This window comes from Tachyglossus aculeatus, chromosome 7 (genome assembly GCF_015852505.1).
Source record: "Tachyglossus aculeatus isolate mTacAcu1 chromosome 7, mTacAcu1.pri, whole genome shotgun sequence".
NCBI lineage: Eukaryota > Metazoa > Chordata > Mammalia > Monotremata > Tachyglossidae > Tachyglossus > Tachyglossus aculeatus.
In genome coordinates this window covers 11,843,616-11,866,478 of record NC_052072.1, presented here as the reverse complement: position 1 = coordinate 11,866,478, position 22,863 = coordinate 11,843,616, and the positions used below count along the sequence as shown (strand labels likewise).

Sequence of the window (22,863 nt, the reverse complement as noted above, 5' to 3'; positions counted from 1 at the left end):
GAGAGTTCACCTCCTCCAAGAGGCCTTCCCAGACTGAGCGCCTTCCTTCCTCTCCCCCTCGTCCCCCTCTCCATCCCCCCCTTCTAACCTCCTTCCCTTCCCCACAGCACCTGTATATATGTATATATGTTTGTACATATTTATTACTCTATTTATTTATTTATTTATTTTATTTGTACATATCTATTCTATTTATTTTATTTTGTTAGTATGTTTGGTTTTGTTCTCTGTCTCCCCCTTTTAGACTGTGAGCCCACTGTTGGGTAGGGACTGTCTCTATAGGTTGCCAATTTGTGCTTCCCAAGCGCTTAGTACAGTGCTCTGCACATAGTAAGCGCTCAATAAATACGATTGATTGATTGATTGATTGGGAAGACCACCACCCTGGCTGCAGCCAAGACTTCTGGGGCTGCCGGTCTGAGCCGGGAGGAGCCTCAAACACTGACACTTCGGTCCTATTTATCTTTCTTTTTGCCTTTACTATTTTTGTTTCATCCTTCCTCACGCGTCTATTGCCCACCCGACTCCTGCTCCTTATTCATAGATTATGTGCTCCTTGGGGACCAGGAATCAGTTCTACAGCACAATCCTGTACTATTCATTCATTCATTCATTCGTATTTATTGAGCGCTTACTGTGTGCAGAGCATTGTACTAAGCGCTTGGGAAGTACAAGTTGGCAACATATAGAGACGGTCCCTACCCAACAGCGGGCTCACAGTCTAGAAGAAGAAGAAGAATAACAGTAAGAATGATTGTGGTAGTATTTGTTAGGCCTTTACTATGTGCCAAACACTGTGCTAAGCACTGGGGTGCTAAGCACTCCCCCTCTAGACCGTAAGCTTGTTTTGAGCAGGAAATGTGTCTATTATATTATTGGATTGTACTCTCCTAAGTGCTGTGTACTCGGCACATAGTAAGTGCTCAATAAATATGATTGATTGATTGGGCTGGACTCAATAAATTCAGATCAGTCCCAGTCCTACCCAATGCTCACGGTCTACGTGGGGGAGGAAGAATGCGTATTTAAACCCCATTTTACAGATGCAGAAACTGAGGCACAGAGAAGTTAAATGACTTTAATCTCAGCATGCCCTCAATAAATACTACTACTACTACTTAGTTTATTTTACTCCCCTAAGTGTAGTACAGTGCTCTGCACAAAGTAAGCACTCAATACATGTCAATGCTTGGTTGATTGCCTGATGACTAATACCACTATAGAGTAGACCCCAGAATTGCTCATCCTGGGGTCTGTGACTATATGGAGTGAAACCTAATTATGCTCTACCCTTTGCTCTGGAGAGCTCTTTTAACAACAGGGTCAACCAACTTTATTCCAGTGCTGAGAATAGTGTTTGGCACATATTAAGTGCTTAAAAAATACCACTATTATTATTATTATTTTACTATATTATCCCGAGAGCTTAGTACAGTGCTCTGCACACAGTAAGTGCTCAATAAAGTCATTCGTTCAATTGTATTTGTTGAGTGCTTACTGTGTGCAGAGTACTGTACTAAGCGCTTACCAACTGATTGATATACTCTTCATATGTTTTGTCAGAACAGGCATTCCTTTTTTAAAAAAATGGTACTTGCTAAGCGCTTACTATGTGCCAAGCACTTACTAAGTGATGGGCTAGATAAAAGATGATAAGGTAGGACACATTCTCTTTCTCACCTGAGGCTCACAGTCTGTCAGAGGGAGGAAGATTTAATCCCCATTTTAAAGATGATGAAACTGAGGCACAGATAATTTAAATAACTTGCCCAGGGTCACACAGCAGACAAGTGGCGGAGCTGGGATTTGAACCCAGGTCCTCTGACCTCCAGCCCATGCTCTTTCCCTAGGTGAATGCTGCTTCCTTATTTTAAAAGTTGTATGACTATGGCAAAAGACATGGGAATTATGAATGCTGAAGTTTGCGAGATTGCCATACTGTCAGGGAAAACCAGAGTTAGTTCCAACACTGCACCCAATTTATGCAGATATGTTTTGTGCCAAAATTTAGGTGCACTAGGACAAATTGTGAAGCAATCATTACAAATGGCTATGCACCATTTTCAACAAGCAAATTAAAGAAACAGGCTTGGAGGAATCCACTGTGTGATCCTAACTGATACTTTCGTCCAAGTAGAGTAATGAAAAGCAATTTTCTGATTTAGCCTGCTTTTTTGCAACTCTGCAAAGATGTTTTTGTTAAACTCAGAGCCAGGTGAAACTTTGGACACTATTTTGAAATATTTGACTGACGCTAGAGAAGTCCAGGCGCTCAAGAGGAAAATGGATGGATTCTATGGGGACAACGCAAATATTAATTTTGGTGGTGCTGAAACGTAGGGTATTTTTTAAAAACTGAAAGGCCTTTTTGGGAAGTGATACAATTGATGTTGGTTGTGCTCCCTTATTCAGCATAATGAAATTCAATCCGCTGTCAACTGTCTAAATTTTGAACTGGAAAGAATATTTAGGGGGTGCTCATTTGCTAACCCTTATACTCTTATAGCAGAAAAACTAAAAGGATTGGGAAACTGTTTCTTGGTGTGATTCTTCTTTTTTACTTTGAGTCAAATGTCCAGTCATTCACAAAACATTATCCAAAGCTCAACTTCTGAAACCCAACTTAAATTTGTGCCCAGTCAAAAGGCAGCATTTTAGCAAATCACTTTAAAAATTTTGAGTCGGAAAATGTTTTTGCTCTTGAGACATTTAATGATTTGGAATAAAATCTCATCCAGTGAGGCTGCTTTCAAATCAACTTCAAAGAGAAGAAAGAGTAGTAGCAAACACTGAGTAACTAATTGTATTTCTTGGAAGGTCTTAAGTTTTTGCAGAGGGGTTTCATTACAGTGCACTCTGGGAGGGTAACATGACAAGAAGATGGATTTTTTTTTTAGGAAAACTTTTTTATTTCTTTAAATTTGACAAAGACCTGTTTAATGAGTTTTTGTTCTCTACTCAATGCTGTACCAATTAAAGTACTTCGATAGGGAATGTTTTGAAAGCACCAGTTGGTAAGTGCTGAATTGGTCACGACCATTTCAAAGAAAATGACACTGCATAGAATATTTCAAAAACAATTCCTTTTATATCGTCCTTTCCTGGGCTTAGTGGAAAGTGCATGGGCTTAGGAGTCAAAAGGTCCTGGGTTCTAATCCCAGCTTCATCCCTTGTCTGCTGTATAACCTAGGGCAAGTCACTTCACTTCTCTGTGCCTTAGTTACCCATATCTGTAAAATGGGGATTAAGACTGTGAGCCTCACATGGGACAACGTGATTACCTTGTATCTTTCCCAGTGCTTAGAACAGTGTTTGGCACATAGTAAGCACTTAACAAATACCATAATCATTATTATTATTACTATATGGACTGATTTTTTGGATGAACACACTCTGTAAAGAATGAACTGTGGACATCAGAAAAAAGAACCTCACCTTCAAGTACCAATGCTTCTAATTTTACAAATCACCAAAGAAAATTTCAGTCCCACCACTCTGAAGTTTTACAATTTTCTAAATTCTGCTACTGAATAGCTGAAGAAAATCGTTTAGAGGGTAAAATGAATGTTGCAAAATTAGCTTCCTGAAAATGATTCTTAAATGTGGAGAGCTATGTGGAAAATGCAAGTGCTTGAAATTTATTCTAAAATCACTATCGCTTTGGCAATCCCCCTGGTATGTCATTGTTGTAGGCATTTTCTGAAAATGAGAACTATTAGTTCTTGTTTGTAGAATTAAAAACATTATATTATTGTTGTGTCAACACAACACTGCCCTTCTAGACTGTGAGCCCGTTGTTGGGTAGAGACCCTCTCTAAATGTTGCCGACTTGTACTTCCCAAGTGCTTAGTACAGTGCTCTTTACACAGTAAGCGCTCAATAAATACCACTGAATGAATGAATGCAACGCAAATATTTTTCTAGAGTACCTCACTATATACATATGTGTGCCTTTCATCTTGGGGTTTACCTAACAACATTGAATTTTCCCCACAAGAAGCCAATTTTCATTTGGTAATTGTCTCTGATCTAGGAGGGGGAGTTGAAGGGGATGAAGGGGCTCTAAGGACCTCTGGATTTGTTCTAACACTGATGAGTTTTGTAGATTCCATACACAGCTAAGTTTTCTCCATTTTATTACCATTTGTGGCTTATCCATGTAGTGACATTTTCCCTAATGGGAAGCTCTAGCCCATCTCCCTCTATGGGTTAAGGAAAATCTGGTCATTCTTCATCAAAAGTTTGGTTTCAACCTTGTTGGGGGCCGTGAAGTTGAGTCTCCTGCCATTCCAGAAGCTTACCTCACTCATCCTCGCTTCTCCACGGATTATCCTAAGTGGTGCATATACACTTGGATCTGTATCTTTAAGCACCTGATATGCAGCCCACCCTCAGCCCCACTGCACATATGTACAGAGCCAGGTCCATTCACTTTAATGCCCGTCTCCCCCTCCATACTGTGATCTGCTTGTGGGCACGGAACCTATCTACCAACCCTCCCTTGACAAATTCTCCCGGCACTAAGTACAGTGTTCTGGAGAATGCTCAGTGCTCTTCCAAGGTCTTAATACTCTGTTGTACTCTTCCAGGGCCTTAGTACAGTGCTCTGCACACAGTAAGCGCTCAATAAATACCACTGATGATGATGATGATGCTCTGCACACAGTGTGTGCTCAATAAATACCATCGATTGACTGATAATGTCAATGACAAAACCCCATCCCCACGCCCTACCTCCTTCCCCACCCCACAGCACCTGTATATATTTTGGTACAGACTTATTACTCTATTTTACTTGTACATACTTACTATTCTATTTATTTTGTTAATGATGTGCATTTAATGATGTGCTACCCACCCCGTAGCTAGCTCTCTTCCTCCCTTCAAGACCCTACTGAGAGCTCACCTCCTCCAGGAGGCCTTCCCAGACTGAGCCCCTTCCTTCCTCTCCCCCTTGTCCCCCTCTCCATCCCCCCATCTTACCTCCTTCCCTTCCCCACAGCACCTGTATATATGTACATATGTTTGTATATATTTGTTACTCTATTTATTTTACTTGTACATATCTATTCTATTTATTTTATTTTGTTAGTATGTTTGGTTTTGTTCTCTATCTCCCCCTTTTAGACTGTGAGCCCACTGTTGGGTAGGGACTGTCTCTATATGTTGCCAACTTGTACTTCCCAAGCGCTTAGTACAGTGCTCTGCACACAGTAAGCGCTCAATAAATATGATTGAATGAATGAATGAATGAACGAAGCAGGTGATCATCCCCCTTAGTCCAAAATTTACTCAAAAGTCAGGCTCTTTTAGGGGCAGTTTTTCTTTGCCAAAATGCAAGGCTGATTGTTTTTCAATAGATTCAAAAGGAAAGGACCCAGTTCTTCCCACAGTAGGTGGTAAGCATACGGGATTTTGCAGGCAAGCATCTCAGTAAGGATAAAAAGGGTGTGAATCAATTCATGGAAGAGTTAGCCATAATGGGTTAGAAAAGGTAGGTGATTTTAGATGGTCCACACCTAACCTATGGGATGGACATCAAGAAGTACCATCAGGCTATTTCTTCAGGCATCCTGTTACTACTGTCACTGGTCTGAACCAGAAATAATATTTCTTAGGCTCTTAAATACTCTGAAGAAAAACTACAATTGTGGCTTCTAAAAATATTAGAAGGGAAGTAGGGAAGGGAAAAAATAAAGGGGAAGTAGCATGGCCTAGTGGAAAGAGCACAGACCTCAGGATCACAAGAACCTGGGTTCTAAACCCAGCTCTGCCACTTGTTTGCTGTGTGACCTTGGCCAAGTCATTTAACTTCTCCGTGCCTCAGTTACCTCATCTGTAAAATGGGGATTAAGACTTTGGAAGACTTCCCACGTGGAAGATGAATTGTGTCCAACCTGATTAGTTTTTATCTACAGTGCTTGGCACATAGTAAGTGCTTAACAAATACCATTAAGAAAATAAAAAAGCCCAGGACTTGAATTCTAATCCCAATTCTGCCACTTACCTGTTCTATGACTTTAGCAAGTCACTTCACTTTCCTGAGTCTCAGTTTCCTCATATGCAAAATGGGGTTCAGTACCTGTTCTCCCTCCTACTTAGAAGGAAACATGGACTGTGTCTGCTATGCTTAGGCCATGCTAAAAAGCACCATGGGCTAGTAGAAAAAGCCCTGGCCCGGAGTCCTAATCCCATCTCCATCACTTCTCTGCTGTGTGATCTTGGGTAAGTCGCTTAACTTCTCTGTGCCCCAGTTCCTTCATCTGCAAAATGGGGATTTTCTCCCACAGTGAGCCCCATGTGGGACCTAAAAGACCTTGACTCAACCCCAGCACTTAGAACCGTGCTTGACACATCGTAAGCACTTAAACACCCAATTATTATTGTGGTTGCATTTAATAATAATAATAATAATAATAATAATAATAATAATAATAATAATAATAATAATAATGGTATTTAAGCGCTTACTATGTGCAAAGCACTGTTCTAAGCGCTGGAGAGATTACAAGGTGATCAGGTTGTCCCACGGGGGGGCTCACAGTCTTAATTCCCATTTTATAGATGAGGTAACTGAGGCACAGAGAAGTTAACTGACTTGCCTGAAGTCACACAGCTGACAGTTGGCAGAGCTGGGATTTGAACCCATGACCTCTGACTCAAAAGCCCGTGCTCTTTCCACTGAGCCATGCTGCTTCATTTACCCCAGTGCTTAGCACAGTGCATGGCATACAGTAAGCACTTAAAAAATACCACTGTCATTTTCATTATTACCCACAATAGCTTTTTGGCTTTAAATTCAGCACTGCATTGGTGTGAGTGGTATGTACTTCTTTGAAAGTCCTACTTGGAAGGATTAGGTTTGCTCACACTGTTTGCACCAGGACACTGTGAAGGGATTTTGCTAGTCGCCATCTGGCATTCGCAGAATTCACTACTCGCAGCAATGCAGCATAGACTTCTTTCGTAATTATTTAGAAACAAAATTTCTCACAAACTGTAGATTGTCAGCTCTTCAAAGGCAGGGACCATATCTTTCCCTTGCGTTGTACTTTGCCAACCACTGACCTCTGCAGAGATGCAATGCGGCCTAGTGGATTGAGCACAAGCCTGAGAGGCAGAAGGACTTGGATTCTAATCCAGGATCTGCCAGTTGCCTGCAGTGTGACCTCTGGCAAATCACTCCACTTCTCTGTTCCTCAGTTACCTCATCTGTAAAATGGAAATTAAGACTGTGGGACAGGTACTGTCTCCAACCTGATTAGCACGGATCTACCCCAGCACTTAGTACAGTGCCTGGCATATACTAAGTTCTCAACAAACACCAAAAAACCCCCAAAAAACAACATTCTATATGAAGCTCAGCTCTGGGCGGAACTGACTTCCCTACAGTTTGATTCTTTTCCTCTCACCATGGAAAATATAACCCACGTATAGTTTTATAAGCAGAGAAATCCTTAGAAGAATAAAATTTCTACCCTCAATCATCCTAGGATTTTAGAGCAAGGAATTGTGTCTTTCATACGTGCAAAATTCTGCCATAATTGCAGTATTTAATAGGCATGTATTATATACCAAACACTATACTAAAAATGGGATAGGAACAGAATAATTGGATAATTCCAGATAATCTGGTTTCACTATTTATTTTGGTTAAAACATTGTTTGGTAATTAGGGGATATTCATTCAACAAGATTATTTGGACAATGCACTTCATGTGAAAATGGACAGTGTGTGCACACATGCATGGCTTTTCTTTAATCTCCTTGAACTGGGTGTTCTATCACAAAGGGAAAACTCTTTGATCTTCAGCTTTTGAAACTTGCATCTCAGTGAGGGCAGGGACTTTGCCTTTGGCTACTGGTGTTCTCTCCCAAACAGTTAGTGCAGTTCTCTGCACACAGTAAGTGCTCAATCTACCCCATTGACTAATTACCCCAACTAGAACTACAAGCTCAAGAGGGTCATGAAATACCTGCCTTGAGCGTTCTGAAATACTGAACAATATGTCAGTCTTCTTATGTGTGGGCTTTCACCAAATATAGAATTCTGGATCGAAAAGAATGTTCTTCTGATTCCACGTGCCCAGACAGAATGCAAAGCCAACAATCAATGGTATTTATTGAGCACTTACTGTGTGCAGAACACTGTACTAACACTTGGCAGAGTTCAATCCAGCAGAGTTGGTAGATACATTCCCTGACCGTGTCTAATTCCCACCTTTCATTCATTCATTCAATCGTATTTATTGAGCGCTTACTGTGTGCAGAGCACTGTACTAAGCGCTTGGGAAGTACAAGTTGGCAACATATAGAGACGGTCCCTACCCAATAGCAGGCTCAGAGTCTAGAAGGGGGAGACAGACAACAAAACAGAACATACTAACAAAATAAAATAAATATGTACAAATAAAATAAATAGAGTAATAAATACGTACAAACATATATACATATATACAGGTGCTGTGGGGAGGGGAAGGAGAGGGAGAGGAAGGAGGGGGCTCAGTCTGGGAAGGCCTCCGGGAGGAGGTGAGCTCTCAGTAGGGCCTTGAAGGGAGGAAGAGACCTATGTATTCTCTCTCAGAGCTTTCTAGGCTGTAAGCTCGTTGTGGGCAGGGAATGTGTCTGTTACACTGCCACATTGTACTTTCCCAAGTGCTTAGTACAGTGTTCTGCACACAGTAAGTGCTCAACAAATACAACCGACTTTCTTTACTCCTTTGCGCAGAGTAAGTACTTAATAAACACCATTTCTAATTGTTTTCACGGTATTTCTTGAGTATTGACTTCCATACTCTTTCCGCTGATACTGGAGCTTCCAACCTAGAAGCAATGCCAGAAGAAATGGTTTTCCACATGCCCAGGGCACTGGCCACAGCATGAGGATTGTAAAAGCTGGTGAACTGATGACAGAGGATAGAGAATTGAAAATGTTAGAAAAGCAGCGTGGCCTAGGGACAGAGCATGGGCCTGAGAGTCGGAAGGTTCTGGGTTCTAGTCCTGGCTCCCCCACTTGTCTGCTGTGTGATCTTGGGTGAGTCATTTAACATCCCTGTCCCTCAGTTACCTCATCTGCAAAACGGGGATTAAGACTGTGAGCCCCATGTGGGACATGGACTGTGTCCAACTGTATCTACCCCAGTGCTTGGCACATAGTAAGTCCCTAACAAATACACAAATATCATTATTAGTGTCCTTAACCTGGGATTTGCCTATGAAGGAACCCTTGCATTGTAGGGTTGACTCCATGGGCTGAGCCTCCACATTGTAGATTTCTGACAAGACATTTCCACTGCAACCCCACGGCACTTACATAAGTATCTTTAAATTACATATTCTAAATTGACTACTAATACATTCATTCAATTCAATTGTATTTATTGAGCACTTACTGTGTGCAAAGCATTGCATTAGGTGCTTGATTCATATTCATATCTTGTCTCCCCCTCTAGACTGTAAGCTCATTATGGACAAGGAACCTGTCTGTTAATTCTGTTGCACAGTACTCTCCCAAGGGCTTAGCACAGTGCTCTGCATGGAATAAGAGCTCAATAAATTCATTCAATCGTATTTATTAAACGTTTACTAGGTGCCTCTGATCAATCGACTGATCGATCACCAGGCCTTATTCTTGTTACCTCTGCAGGGGATAAACTGTTCTCTCTTTTGACTATGTTACTCAATGCCTAAATTTAATCAGACTAGGAACTTTCCTGCACTTTTGATGAAGTGCCCCATATGAAGTCACTCAAAAACAGGCCTCCATAAATGTCCTCCCAGAAGACTCAGAACTAAGTACAAACAACAAAGGGTTGCATCCCTTTACACCCTAAATTTGGCAACGTTCCACACGAAACTTGGGTTTCATATTTATTGAGTGCTCCAGAACCTGCACTTCTTGCCAGCACAGACTACCAAGACAAATTTATAGCATTCATTTGGAAATGCATACTGCTGTCTCTAATTACTTCAACACATAAGCGGGATCTAACGGTAAATTATAAAGAAATAAAAAATGGAGACCCTGAAGGAGTAAATCTATTTCAGAGATGAGATCATGTCATTATCCAACTTCCACCTTATTCTCTGATGTTAACTTCAACCCTGTATTCTAAGCCAGTCTCAGAGCCACCTTGCCTTAAAATATATAGTAGGTCTTGTCTGAAGAAGACACCACTGATGATGAAGCTCACCTATGAGGCATGTGTGTAGACTATAGACACTGCTACCATCCTCCCTGACTCCCAAGCCTGTACCCTTGGTATTACCCTCGAATCCGCTCTCTCATTCAACCCACATATTCCATCTGTCACCAAATCCTATAATTTCAATCTTCACAACGTCACTAAAATCTTCCCTTTCCTCTTCACCTAAACTGCTAGCAAGTTAATCCAAGTACTTACCCTATCTCACCTTGAATATTGCATCGGCCTCCTTGCTGACCTCCCTGTCTCCCATCTCTCCTCACTTCAGTCCATACTTTACTGCCCAGAGCATTTTTTTACAAAACCATTAGGTCCATGTTTCCCCAATCTTCAGGATCCTCCAGTGGTAGCCCATCCACCTCCGCACCAAACAGAAGCTCCTTTCCATCAACTTGAAAGCAGTCAATCACCTTTGCCCCCTTCTACCTCACTGCATTACTCTTCTATTACAACCCAGCCCACACGCTTTGCTCCTCTAATGACAACTTCTCACTGCACCGTGATCTCATCTACTGCAGCGACTGACCCCTTAGCCACGTACCAACCTCTGGTTTGGAATTCCCTCCCTCATCTCCAACCACTTATTACTCGCCCCACCTTCAAAGCCTTATTAAAAGCAAATCTCCTCGAAGAGGCCTTCCCTAAGCCCACATTTCCTCTTCTCCCACTCCCTTCAGTGTCACCCTTGCACTTGGATTTGCACTCTTTGTTCACTCCATAGCACCTATGTACAAATCCATAATTTATTTATTTATATTAACACCTGTCTCCCCCTCTAGACTGTAAATTCCAGGTGGTCAGGAAATGACTCAACAAACTGCTTTACTGTACTCTCTCAAGTGCTTAGTGCAGTGCTCTGTACACAGTAAGCACTTGATAAATACAATTGATTGATGTGTGGCTGCAAAGGCCAATGCAGATGAGCTTCACAGCCCCAGCCATATCAAGAACATATTGGGAACAAAAAACAATGATGGCATTTATTAAGCGCTTACTATGTGCCAAGCACTGTTCTAAGCACTGGAGAGGTTACAAGGTGATCAGGTTGTCCCATGGGGGGCTCACGGTCTTAATCCCCATTTCACAGATGAGGGAACTGAGGCACAGAGAAGTTAAGTGACTAGCCCAAAGTCACACAGCTGACAACTGCGGAGCCAGGATTTGAACCCATAACCACCGACTCCAAAGCACGGGGGCCTAGTGGAAAGAACGGGTGCCTGAGAGTCAGGGGACCTGAATTCTAATCCCGGCTCTGCCATTTGTCTGCTGTGGCCTCTGGGCAAGTCAGTTAGCTTCTCTGGGCCTCAGTTACCCCATCTGTAAAATGGGGATTAACACCGTGAGCCCCAGGTGGAAAATGGGGATTAAGACCGGGAGCCCCATATGGGATAGGGCCTGTGTCCGATCTAATTGCTTTGTATCTACTCCAGTGTATAGAACAGTGCCTAGCACATTGTAAGCACTTAATAAATACCAAAAAAAAAAAATGGTTGTTTCTTGTTGTGATAGTGGGCTTAATGTGCCTCTAGACTATAAACTGTCTGTGGGCAGGGAAAGTGTCTACCAACTTTGTTGTACTCTCCCAAACACTTAGTACAATGATCTGTGCACAATAGGCATTCATTAAATACCAAGGCAGCTTCTGGATCTGAGTTTAACAGACCATCAATCAATCGATCAATGGTATTTAATGAGCACTTACTCTGTGCAGAGCACTATGCTTTAAACATGTTCCCTGACTCATTGCATTGCTATCAAACTGAGATTTGGGGAAGTCATTTAGAAAGATGAACAAACATAAACTCTTTCTGAAGAGTCTAAAACCCCTCCACCCCACAAAAAAAGATGGAGAAAAAAATCTCTTCCCTCAAAAATCTGAAATTTGTTTCTATCAAATTCTCTTTTTAAGCTCTGAACTGTTTATTCATTTTTGGAAGAGAGATTCATCCTTGGGCTTCTCTTAAGCCCCAAACTTCGGGACACTTACAGTTCTGTTTTTACTCCACTGCAGCTGATGAATATTTTTAAAAAGTGGATTGAGGAACCAGCTGTTGTTCCCCAGGGGAAATCAAACCAATGCTCAATTGTCCATGAAAATAAAAGTGGGTAAGTGAAGAATTACTCAGAATCCAGAGAACATCCAATCAGAATCACTTTATGCAACGTAGGCACAACTGCATTATATTTATCAAAATTTCAAGTCATTAGATAAGCTGCATAAATAAACTTGTTAAACCAGATAACATCCTTCCTCAAGGAGAAGCATGACTGTATAATTCACACAAATTCAATGAAATATACATGGAGATTATTATTGCATTTCACACACTACCAAATAAATTTAGAAAATTCCTTCACGAACAGCCAAGGCGAACAGTATACATTAGTGTTTATGGTAATTTCAAGTTACCCTCTCCTCTTTCCCCCAGTTCGCTTTTCTTTGTATTCTTCCTACTTTCCAGCTTTCCTTTCCCTCCTGTCCTTTCTTCCTTTCCTCCCCCTTCCCTGCTTTTCCTTATTTCATCTCTCCTCTATTTCCTCCTTCTCTTCCTGTACCCCACTCTTTAACCTCATCCCCTTTGGCCCTGTTCCCATTCCACCTAAGGGAGACAAAAATATGACCTTGGACAAGTCACTTAACTTCTCTCTGCCTCAGTTTCCTCAACTGGAAAATGGAGATTCAGAACCTATCCTCCCTTCTACTTTGACTGTGAGCCCCATGCTGACCAGAAACTGTGTCCAACCTTATCAACTTTTATCAACCCCAGCGTTTAGATCAGTGCCTCACACATAGTAAGCACTTAACAAATACCATAAATAATAATAATCACCAATAGCAAATACTTGATTTCCATGAGGATTTCTGTTTACTTGTTCTGTTTTGCTGTCTGTCTCCCCCTTCTAGACTGTGAGCCCATTGCTGGGTAGGGACTGCCTCTAAATGTTGCCAAATTGTACTTTCCAAACGCTTAGTACAGTGCTCTGCACACAGTAAGCGCTCAATAAATATGATTGAATGAATGAGGTCCCATGTTCAAAAAGCATTAAAAAGGGTTGACTTTCATTACTATATTTGAAATGCAGATAAGGTAGTGAATTGAGGTACGATTACGCATATGGTTGTCAATATTCATTCATTCCATCTTATTTAATGAGTGCTTACTGTTTGCAGAGCACTGCCCTAAGCGCTTGGGAAAGTACAATACAAAAATAAAGAGACACATTCCCTGCCCACAGTGAGCTTACAGTAAATACTGAATCAAGACTTTAACTATGAAGGGATACTAGGTTTCCGGATTTAAAAAGACTCATCAGAATGGTGCATCACATTTGTCTAGGTAAACATTTATGACTGGGTAACTACATATTTTGAATATTTTGACACTTGGTAAAATCAATGAATGCCTGGGAGAAGCAATGCAGCAAACCTGGCTATATAAATGAAGCCTTCAAAATCATTTTTATACATGACTTTATGCCAACTGGGCAACTTTCCTTAAACGTGTCTTCTAATTTTAACACAGTCTCTGTTCAAGCGCCTCTAGGCATTTGGATAAAAAGGAGAACACTTACAAGATTTAGAAAGCAAAATCCTGGAACCAGCAGAAAAATAGAAAGATCCTCTATTTTAGACCTTTCAGAGCAACTATTTTTAGATTAACCTTAAAACAGTGTCAAACATGGGGAGTCCTGATAAAATAACTTTAAGTGATCTGAAACAGAAAATTCTTATCACCCCTTTAAACAACATAATCCCTGCAGAGTCACGCAGATGATTGAAGCGTTTGTCTTAAGTATTATGTCAAAAAATTGATTTGTGTCTGCTTGAGACTGAGCCCCCTTTTCCTCTCCTCCTCCCCATCCCGCCCACCCTACCTCCTTTCCCTCCCCACAGCATCTGTATATGTGCTTGTACAGATTCATTACTCTATTTATTTTACTTGTACATATTTACTATTCTATTTATTTTGTTAATGATGTGCATTTAGCTTTAATTCCATTTGTTCTGACGACTTGACACCTGTCCACATGTTTTGTTTTGTTGTCTGTCTCCCCCTTCCAGACTGTGAGCCCGTTGTTGGGTAGGGACCGTCTCTATATGTTGCCAACTTGTACTTCCCAAGCGCTTAGTACAGTGCTCTGCACACAGTAAGCGCTCAATAAATACGATTGAATGAATGAATGAATTAGATGTAAACTCCTGGAGGGCAGGGATCGTGTCTTTCATAGCTTCTGCTTCCATTTCTATTTCCATTTGAGGAGCAGCGTGGCTCAGTGGAGAAGAGCACGGGCTTTGGAGTCAGAGGTCATGGGTTCGAATCCCGGCCCCACCACATGTCTGCTGTGTGACCTTGGGCAAGTCACTTAACTTCTCTGAGCCTCAGTTACCTCATCTGTAAAATGGGGATTAAGACTGTGAGCCCCATGTGGGACAACTTGATCACCTTGTATCCACCCCCAGCGCTTAGAACAGTGCTCTGCACATAGTAAGCGCTTAACAAATGCCATCATTATTATTATTATTATTATTATTTCTCCCCAAGAGTTTAATACAGTGATCTACACATGCTAGGCACTCAGGAAATACTATCGATGGACTGAAGCTGGTAGACACAGTTACAAAAAAGGCATAAAAGTCAAACTCCACTCAAGTGGAGCGGAAATACGGCAATGATGGGTTGATTTACAGCAGGTAAACTAAACTGATCATTTCCCCTACTTAGATTATGAGCCCCCGATTTAGATTATGAGCCCCATGTAGGACAGGGGTTGTGTCTGACCTGATTGACTTGTATCTACCTCAGGGCTTAGATCAGTACTTGACACATAGTAAACACTTAAAATTCCATAATAATCATAATCATCATCGTAGACCAAAAAAAAATTCAGCTTACATTCTATATTACCCAGTCTGGCTGACTACATGGAGTAAATTAATTGCATAGTTAATGTCATTAAATCACTAGCTTCCTTTCCCCACTGATGCTGTCCGACTGAATGCATCGAATGCCGCTTGGCTCACATCAGTAGGCAGGCAGAACGAAATAGGAGGAAACCAGGAACGAATGAGAGGCAGTTAAAAGAAGAGGGAAAATAAGGACACAACTTCTCCAGCCGTGTTGAGATTCAGCAAAGCTAATAGAGAAATTCCAAAGTCCAGGGGCCTTTTTTTGTGGGGGGTGAGGGGAAGGGGAGGGAGGAAGGGTTGGTTGGTAAATGGCTATGCAAGTTAAGACTTAAAAATGTTTTCATGAGGAGCTGAGAGTTTCAGGTAGAAAAATATCATTGCTTTATAGGTGGAAATATGGTCTAGTAGAAAGAATGAACGCCTGGGAGTCAGAGGACTTGAGTTCTAATCCTGGCCCTGCCACTCATCTGATGGGAGACCTTGGGCAAGTCACTTGATTTCTCATGCCTCATTTTTCTCCTCTGTAAAATGGAGATTAAATACTTGTTCTCCCTCCCTCTTAAACCGTGAGCCCCATGTTGGAAAGGGATTGGGTATGACTTGATTATCTTGCATCTATCCCAGGGATTGGGACAATGCTTGGTACATAGTAAGTGCTCAAAAGTTACAAAATTATCATTCTTCATTCACTCATTCAATCATATTTACTGAGTGCTTACAGTGTGAACTAGGGAGAGTACAATACAACAATAAACAGACACATTCCCTGCCCACAACGAACTTACGGTGTAAAGCAGGGGAGACAGACATTAATATAAATAAGTACATTACAGATATGTAATCCCCCTCTCCATCCCCCCCATCTTACCTCCTTCCCTTCCCCACAGCACCTGTATATATGTATTTATGTTTGTACATGTTTATTACTCTATTTATTTATTTATTTTAGTTGTACATATCTATTCTATTTATTTCATTTTGTTAATATGTTTGGTTTTGTTCTCTGTCTCCCCCTTTTAGACTGTGAGCCCACTGTTGGGTAGGGACTGTCTCTATATGTTGCCAATTTGTACTTCCCAAGCGCTTAGTACAGTGATCTGCACATAGTAAGTGCTCAATAAATACGATTGATGATGATGATGATGATGTACATAAGTACTGTAGAGGTGGGGTAAGGGGAAGAACAAAGGGAGCAAGTCAGGGTGATACAAAAGGGAGTGGGAGAAGATGAATACAAATAATAATAATGATGGCATTTATTAAGCGCTTACTATGTGCAAAGCACTGTTCTAAGCGCTGGGGAGGTTACAAGGTGATCAGGTTGTCCGATGGGGGGCTCACAGTCTTAATCCACAGTTTTACAGATGAGGTAACTGAGGCTCCACGGAGAAGTTAAGTGACTTGCCCAAAGTCACACGGCTGACAATTGGCAGAGCCAGGATTTGAACCCACAACCTCTGACTCCAAAGCCCATGCTCTTTCCACTGAGCCACACTGTGAAAGGCGGGGCTTAATCAGGGAAGGCCTCCTGGAGGAAATATGTCTTCAACAAGGCTTTGAAGGGATGGGGAGTAATTGTCTGTGGGATTTGAGGAGGGAGGGCGTTCCAGGGCAGAAGCAGGATGTAGGTGAGGGGTCGGTGGTGAGATAGGCTTAAGCGCTTAGTACAGTGCTCTGCACATAGTAAGCGCTCAATAAATACGATTGATGATAGGCAAGAGAAGGCACAGTGAGAAGGTTGGTGGCAGGTTAGCAGAGGAGCGAACTGTGCGGGCTAGGTTGTAGTAAAAGAGCACTGAGATGAGGTAGGAGGGGGCAAGGAGATGGAGTGCTTTAAAATTCATGGTGAGGACTTTTATTACTATCATTATTATCATTATTATCTTTTTCAGACAGACTGAAAAGCATCGGATAGTCCTAGGAAGGAAAGCATGCTGCACTACAATATAAAGGCATGTTTTTAAAATAATGATATTTCCCAAGTATTTGCTAGGAGCCAAGCACTAAACTGAGCACCAAGGTAGATACACAAGACAATCACAACGGACACAATCTCTGCTCCATGTCTAAGGGGGGAAGTAGTTCAGGTATTTTACCTCAAATTTACATAGTAAGAAACTGAAGAAGAGAGGAGTGAAGTGACTTGCCCAAGGTCACACAACAGGCAAGTGGTGTAAGCGCTTAGTACAGTGCTCTGCACACGGTAAGTGCTCAATAAACACAACTGAATGAATGAATGGTGTAGCTGGGACTAGAACCAGGATCGCTGGGCTTCCAGACTGGTGCTTTTTCCATCATAATAAGACTATCTCATGTGTGAGAAGCAGAGTGGCTTAGTGGAACGAGCCCGGGCTTGGGAGTCGGAGGTCGTGGGTTCTAATCCCAGCTCTGCCACTTGTCAGCTGAGTGACTTTGGGCAAGTCACTTCACTTCTGTGTGCCTCAGTTACCTCAACTGTAAAATGGGGATAAAGACTGTGAGCCCCACATGGGGCAACCTGATTACCTTGTATCTCCCCCAGCGCTTAGAACAATGCTTGGCACATAGTAAGTACTTAACAAATACCATCATTATTATTATTATTACTCCTTAAAGTAATTTTCAAGGGAGTCGATCCTGGTAAGCCCTTCAACTGGCAGTGTCAAATCAGTAGGAATGTGTTTGCTCTGCTCCAGCAAATGTATTATTTTTTTTACATAATCTCACAACCAGAAGTACTGATTTCTCCAAGATGCTGTCAAAAAAAAAAATCTGTCCAATCTTTTTGGAGAGTGGCATTGCTATCTCTTGGAACAGATCAGTGGATGGTTCAAGTTTATCGGGAAGCCTCTTTCAATTGCAGTTATAAAAACAAGACTATCGCATAATAATCATTTAAAAGTCCTTCACATATCTTTAGGCGGCTAAAACCAGAACATGTGAAAATAGAGGGTGTTACTGTATTCACTTACAATTTGCACCTACACCAGAATACAATCCAAATGGAGACAGGATGAGTGAAATAATGACATAATGAGTTTTGTTTCCTTCTTCCCTTCTGCATTGCCAATCATTTAAACTAATGTTGAGTTTTTGAAACTCCTTTTCTTGTGAGGAAGAAACAAAATCTTCCTTTTGCCTAATTAAAAAAAAAAACATTTTTAATTCATATTCTAGATTGGAAAGAAGACATCTCCAATATTTAGAATTTTGGATTCTCACAGGAAGGCAAACCTTCACAATGACTTGTTATATGAACTCTAGCCAAAAAGCTCTCAAATTCTTGTAATAAATCTGCTGATCTGTCTTGACTCCCCACATTTGTTTTGGGTTTTTTTGTTTGTTTGTTCATTTCTAGAGACCTAAAATCACAAGATCTCAGATCGATATTTTCTAATGCCAATATCTTGTGTCTTGGCTAATGGACTTTAAGTCTTCCACAGTTCTGTCCAGTAGTTGACCAAGATTCCAAAAGCCATGCCAAAGAAATTGCTAAGGTGGTAATGAAAGCCCTAGACTGTAAGCTCATTATGGGAAGGGAATATGTACTCTCCCAAGCACTTAGTATGGTGCACTGCATACAGTAAGCGCTCAATAAACAAGATTGATTGATTGCAGCTCCATCGGCAGACCTAGAGTGAGGTGATGGACAAATGATGAGTGGACACAGATGATCCAGAGTCCTAGATAATTCTGTATGGTCTGGACACAGAATGGCAACGTGTTCCCATTGGGACGTGTGCCAGACGAGGAGTTTCCAGCAAGTGGCACACTCTTAATTTTGGCTAATTTACTGCCGTAAGTGAACATTTCTGGAGCATGACCTCTGAAGTAAGTTCGATGTGGGCAGGGAATGTGTCTGCTAATTCTGCTGTACTGTACTCTCCCAAGTGTTTAGTTCAGTGGTCAGCACATAATAAAGAGCTCGATAAATACCACCGATTGATCAATTGTCTGATTACAGAATTGCTAGGACACTCCATCTGGATGACTCACCTGCCCCTTAAACTTAATACAGCCAACACCAAACTTCCCGTCTTTCCTCCTAAATCCTCTCATCTCTGGCAAGAAGACCACCACCCTCCAAACCTGCAAAAGTTCACATATTGAGTGTGATCTTTGACTCCTCCCTGTGTTTCAACTCTGACGACATTCTAAGCTCTGCCAATGCTTCACGGACCTGTCTCTTTTAATTCCAATTGGAGCTTACTCTTCCATCCCCATCAAGAAATTCCCTGATTCCCCAAAATACGGTCACTTTTGTAGTAATAAAAACATCCAAAACAACAATCATCATAAACCACAACAGACTTTATTGACTGACTAATTCGTGGGGAGCAATGCAACTGAGGAAAGCCGCAGGAAGAGATAAACTCAGACATTGCAAGCGAGGTATATCTATCAGTTACATTTCTTTGTAAGATCTGTCTCCTGGGAGGACAGCTACATTACTAGCAGCTAGCATGATTCAATTTATGGGCAGAATCAAGTGATCAAGGTGACAGTTAGACTGGAGGATTTGTGGGCCATAGAACAAACTGTCTAAAGTGAAACGACTAAATGTAAATCATGGCCAATCCCTAGCAGGTCTTTGGCTACCACAGGTCTTGGCACTCTTATCGGGCTGATGCTGATATGGCTACTGTTGCCAAGAGGCTATTTCCCAGCCCAGTCCGCCTCTTGGCAAAGGGGTCAAAATGGATTGAACAGCTCACCCTCCTCCTAATGACCGAGATGGTTATCTGGAACAATCGATGGTCCTTTTTTCCGATTCCGATTCCATTTCGGTAAACGATTTTGTACGGTTCGGTAAACAGATCCGAATGAAAGGGGAGAGACGACAAAATAGACTGTCCTTATAGCCAGCTGCCTCCTCAGAGGGTGGGTCGGAGAGAAAGAAAGCCCTGTCATTTAAGGGTTTACAATACCAGATTATCTCCCACAGAGCATCAGTGCTTCCCTTATGGCAAGTAGCCACCCTCAAGAGCTCCTGTTTGATGGGCTGAAATTAACAAACCGAGTTTCGGCAATTAACAGAGAAAAAACATAGCCTAGAAGATGGAGCATGGGTCAGGCCTGGGAATGAGAAGGGCCTGGGTTCTAATCCTGGCTCCGCCACTCATCTGTTAAGTGACCGAGGGGAGGTCGCTTTCTCTCTGTGCCCAAGTGACCTCAACTGTAAAATGGGGATTACGACTGTGAGCCCCATGTGGGACAGGGAATATGTCCAACCTGATAGCTTGTATCCACCCCAGTGCTTAGTCCATACAGTGCCTGGCACATACTAAATGCTTAACGCTCAGAACAGTGCTTTGCACATAGTAGGCGCTTAACATATGCCATCATCATTATTATTAACAAATGACATTAAAAAGTTTAAAAATAACCTCAAAGGAAGTGGTTGAAACAATTCTACCAACTCTTCTATAATCTAACAGATAGTCATGCTGCCACTCGATTCTCTTGAAAAGGTTGAGAACCCTTCATTTCTCTTTATGCTCTACACAGGAGAGAAAGGTCTTCCTAGGGAAGGTCCTGTAAGAACCTACTGTTAAAAATGTTCAAAGTAATCCATGCAAAGCCAGACGGGCCTATTTTTTCCCTAGAACAGATCACAAGTTAAGAAACTAAAGCAGGTGAGCTGAAAGGCTCCCAGTTTCCTGAACTCAAGTGGCCGTTTTGTCTTACGCTGTTTACTCGTCTACGACCCATAGCGACTCTATGGACACATGTCTCCTAGAATGCCCCACCACCACCTGAAATCATTCTGGTAGTCTATCCACAGAGTTTTCTTGGTAAAAATACAGAAACAGCTTACCACTGCCTCCTCCTGCACAGTCCACTTGAGTCTCCACCCTAAATTTTATCCCACACCGTTGCTGGTCAGTATGGGTGAGTTTTGACTTGTAGCAGATTGACTTCCACTTGCTAGCCACTGCTCAAACTGGTGATGGAATGGGTATGCCCCTGCTTGACTCTCCCTCCCGTAGCTGAGACTGGTAGAGGATGTGAATCACTCCACATGCGATCCTGAGTGGGGCAAGTGGTCATACCTGAAAGGAATTTTGATAAGTTCTTGCTTTCATATTCCTGACGCTCCCTGAGGTCACAAAGAGACCAATCAATCATAAATCATATTGTGCACAACACTGTACTAAGTGCTTTGGAGAGTACCTTTATTCATCCTCCCTCCCAGCCCCACAGCACTAATGTACATATCTGTAATTTATTTATTTATACTACTGTCTGCCTCCCCCTCCAAGTTCGTTGTGGGCAGGGAATGTGTCTATTTACTGTTATACTGTAATAATAATAATGATGGTATTTGTTAAGCAGTTACTAGATGCCAAGCACTATTCTAAGCACTGGCATAGATACAAGGTTATCATGCTGTCCCACGTGGGGCTCACAGTCTTAATCCCCAGTTTACAGATGAGGTAGCTAAGGCACAGAGAAGTTAAGTGACTTGTCCGAAGTCACACAACTGACAAGTGGTGGAGCTGGGATTAGAACTCACGACCTCTGACTCCCAAGCCCGTACTCTTTCCATTAATTCATTCATTCAATCGTATTTACTGAGTGCTTACTGTGTGCAAAGCACTGTACTAATAAGCACCTGAGAAGTACAAGTCGGCAACACAGAGATGGTCCCTACACTAAGCCACGCTGCTTCTACTCTCCCAAGGGCTTTGTACAAAGCTCTGCATACAGTAAGCGCTCAATAAATGTGACCAACTTAATGACTGAATCCATGAATACAGTATAACAGAGGTGGTAGACACATTCTCTGCCCACAACGGGCTCTGAGTCTAGAGGGGGAGACAGACATTAATATAAACAAATAAATTCCAAATATGCACATAAAGGCCATGGGGCTGAGGGAGGGGTGAATAAGAGGAGCAAATCAGGGTGATGCAGAAGGGAATGAGAGAATGGTGGTTTAGTCACGGAAGGCCTCTTGGAAGGAGATATGTCTTCAATAAGGCTTTGAAGGTGGAGATAGTAATTGTCTGCCGCATATAAAGAGGGAGGGCGTTCCAGGCCAGAGGCAGGACGTGGGCCAGTGTCGAGATACACGAGATTAAGATACAGTGAATAGGTTGATATTAATAATAATAATAATGATGGCATTTATTAAGCATTATGTGCAAAGCACTGTTCTAAGAGCTGAGTAGGGGATACAAGGTGAGCAGGTTGTCCCATGTGGAGCTCACAGTCTTAATCCCCATTTTACAGATAAGGTAACTGAGGCTCAGAGAATTTAAGTGACTTGCCCAAGTTCACAGAGCAGACATGTGGCAGAGTCGGAATTAGAACCCATGACCTCTGACTCCCAAGCCCATGCTCTTTCCACTGGGCCACGCTGCTTCTCTGCTATTAGAGGAGTGACTCACTCTTCTTCCCTTTCCCAATTCCTTATTGCCCTCCAAAACTTCCATAAACCCATTGGTTCTGCGGCCAAACAAGCCCACCTAATACTATGTAAACATCTGCTTGTTGTGGGCAGTCAGTCAATAGTATTTATTGAGCGCTTACTGTGTGCAGACCATTGTACTAAGTGCTTGGGACAGCAAAATATAACAATGGACACATTCCCTGCCCAAAACCAGTTTATAGTTTAGGAGGAACATGTCTACCAACTCTGCTAGTAGTAGTAGGAGCAGCAGCAGAAAAGCAGCATTTAGAGAAGCAGCGTGGCTCAGTGGAAAGAGTACAGGCTTGGGAGTCAGAGATCATGGGTTCTAATCCCCACTCCTCCACATGTCTGCT

At 42.0% G+C, this 22,863-nt stretch overlaps 1 protein-coding gene across 4 annotated transcripts in view; it reads right to left on the bottom strand.

Moving 5' to 3' along the window:
* ADAM23 (ADAM metallopeptidase domain 23) overlaps positions 1-22,863 on the bottom strand; it is a 215,733-nt gene that overhangs the window by 108,207 nt on the left and 84,663 nt on the right. The window lies entirely within an intron of this gene.